This window comes from Berghia stephanieae, chromosome 6 (assembly GCF_034508935.2).
Source record: "Berghia stephanieae isolate SIO BIC M18660-M18661 chromosome 6, UCSD_Bste_1.3, whole genome shotgun sequence".
NCBI lineage: Eukaryota > Metazoa > Mollusca > Gastropoda > Nudibranchia > Aeolidiidae > Berghia > Berghia stephanieae.
In genome coordinates, this window is record NC_088365.1 from 28441987 (window position 1) to 28445580 (window position 3594).

The following is a 3594-nucleotide window of genomic DNA, read 5'->3' on the forward strand; positions in this document are numbered from 1 at the left end:
GTTAGTTTCGTGTTTGTGTAAGCGCTACTCACTTACTTATTTTAAAGTGTTAGGCTATCTCGCGTACTTCGGTGCGCACCACACCACTCCTTATTAATTAATTTCTCACTCAGACAACATGGCACACGACACACACACAAACACAGAAACACATTGACACCCCTCGCTCCTTGTATATCACCTTGCTTTACCATCACCCAATAACTCATCCCCCCCCCCCCCCCCCCCCCCCACACACACACACACCGTAGCCATCGACTCCCTTAACTTCATCTAATCACAACCACTTGTCTGTCTTTGACAAAAGCGCCAGCGTCAAGTTGTTTCTCTGACCATCCGCCGATTTCGTCGACTCAGCTGTTCCGCGACATGATAGATGACGCAAGATAAAAATCTCCCTGCCTACCCCCCCCCCCCCCCCCCCCCACCCGTCTGCCCCCACCACCACCACCACTTCCCTAAATACCGAAAGATGGTCGGCGTCAGTAGTCTGTGGCCAGCGTACCCCACGAGCCTTCCCACAGACACCCAGCTACTCTATTCGGTACTCTATTTTCTAAGCCACACACCAACCATAGCGTATACGGTAAATGCTTTAACTTTGCACTTTTTAGTGAAAGTGATTGAGCACATGTAATGTAAGCAGTTCAATCTTCTTTTTAAGAATTTTAATAGAGGCAAGCGTATTTTTTTCCATTTAAAAGACATACAGCAATGGGCATGATCAATAATAACTTTCCGTGTGCTCGAGGCTAAGAGGGGACGAGTCGCCGACGAATTTTTACGATCTACGCGGCCGGACAACCATCAGGACAAATTAAATGTAAACAGTGCAATATGTTATCTTTGGTTGTATTTATCTATCAATTTGTATGTCTCTATCTATCTATCTATCTATCTATCTATCTATCTATCTATCTATCTATCTATCTATCTATCTATCTATCTATCTATCTATCTATCTATCTATATCTATCTATCTATATGTCTATCTGTCTATTTATATCTCTATATTATTTCATTCTTATTTTTTCTTTATCTTCAATTCCCACTTCTCCACATCCCTCTCCGTCTCCTCCTCCTCCCTATTCTTCTTTTCTTTTCATCCATCTATAGATGTTATAGATTACCGGAATTGATAAAAGAAAGGGAGAGAGAGAGAGAGAGAGAGAGAGAGAGAGAGAGAGAGAGAGAGAGCGAGAGAGAGAGAGAAAGAAAGAAAGATTCATTGTTTTCCTTATGATCCTAAATCATTAGCCATGCACCCCAAGCACAGTGTAAACAATCACAACTTTCTAAAAAACAAATTCATTTAGGCCACAATGCACTTTAGAAAATGTCCCTCTGCTGCAGTTATCCAATCCTTGATTCTATCTTGTTTATGAAACAAATAATTAGCCATACATTCCAAGCACAGTATAAAAAATCAATAATTTCTCCTAAAAACAATATTATTTAGGTCGCAATGCATTTTTAGAAAATGTCCTTCTGCTGTGGTTATCTAGTCCATGGTCCTATATTGTTTATGAGCCTAAATCATTAGCCATGCACCCCAAGCACAGTGTAAACAATCACACCTTTCTCCAAAAAAATTTATATTTAGGCCACAATGTACTTTACAAGTATTTCTACTGCTGTTGTTATCTAGTCCATGTTTATATATATATAGATATATATAGAGAGAGAGAAAAACAGAGAGAGAGAGAGAGAGGGGGGGGGGGGGGGGGGGGGGGGGGGGAGAGAAAGAGAGACTGCCCGCAAACCGATAACTCAAAACCCCCAAACTTTAAGAATGGACAGAGGACACATTTAGTATGATTCAGAACAAAAACCATTGTCTTCACTGCTTTCGTCAATGTAATTAATTATTTAAAGGAAAAAGAAATAAGAATAGAACAGAAAAAGTGATGGTTGTATAGTTGTACTGTTTATGATTGAAGGTTTTGTTACTGGTGATAGTAATTATGATGGGGTGGCGGTTAAGATAGTAATAAGAGTCATTATGATGATGTCTTTAAAATTCGATAGACTATAATATCCCCACCTCTATTTATTTAATGTTTACAAAAAATATCTAACACCCATTTTTATGATTCGTTCTCATCAGACTACAAACGTCAATTTGGTTCCTTCTATAAATATCCAAGAATTTTACTCACTCCATTCGCTCTCTCCTCCTTCAATACATATGTATCTACTTTCTAGTGCGGCTATACATATGGTCTTGTGATATGACACTCGCCTTTGGATCGGACGGTACTGGGTCCGAGTCCCGCTCTGAGAGGCGCATAATGGGGTCCTTGGAAAAGGCTCTTCACTCGCATTCTCTCACCTTGTTCACGTTTAAAATGAGTACCTCGCTGTTTACAGCGTCGTCTCTGTCGGGAAACAATTGTAATATCGCTTAACAGACATGTCTCGTCTATAATGATTTGCTGTTGGCCATGACCCTTATATATATATATATACGAGTATTTATGAGTGTTGGTGGGTACTCGTAGGTACGAAAGTGCTCGATAATGATGGTTAGAGCTAATATAGAATGCAAATTGTCACTCACATTTTTTGTGGCCGAGACGATTCGTTTCTGTGTCTCTTTTTTTCATTTCTTTTTTTTCTATCTCTCTGACTTTCTTTCTTTCACCCCCCCCCCTCTCTCTCTCTCTCTCTCTCTCTCTCTCTCTCTCTCTCTCTCTCTCTTCCTATCTCTCTCACTCTTTCTCTCTCTCTCTCTCACTTTCCTTATTTCAATCTGCCCCCCCCCCTTCTCTCTCTCTCTCTCTCTCTCTCTCTCTCTCTCTCTCTCTCTCTCTCTCAATTTATTTTTTTCTTTCTTTATGTCCTCTCCTCCTATCTCTTTTTCCTAGCCTTTATTTATTTATCAGTGATGATAATGGCAATTTGTCATAAAGAGGAAAATGTATCGCTCCATCGGGCAAACTCAAGTCGAAATGCAAAAATTATAGACACAATATGATAGTTACGTAAATATCTAATGAATTGTCCTTTCGGAACAATAATTTAAAAGGCTCACAATATTGATCATACGGCTATATACATCAAGAGATGATGAATATAAACAAAGGAAAAATAGTAAATTAAAAATAATTTGAACAATTGCTTTCCGAGTTGCTGCTGCTGCTGCTGCTGCTGCTGCTACTACTACTACTACTACTACTACTACTACTACTACTACTACTACTACTACTACTACTACTACTACTACTACTACTGCTGCTGCTGCTGCTGCTGCTACTACTACTACTACTACTACTACTACTACTACTACTACTAGTACAACTACTACTATTACTACTACTACTACTGTTACTACTACTACTGCTGTTACTACTACTACTACTACTACTACTACTACTACTACTACTACTACTACTACGACTACTACTACTAATACTACTAATACCACTACTACTACTACTACTACTACTACTACTACTACTACTACTACTACTACTACTACAACTACTACAACTACTACTACTACTACTACTACTACTACTACTACTACTACTACTACTACTACTACTACCATCACAACTATTTCGAACTATCCTAAAGAAAATATAACATCAA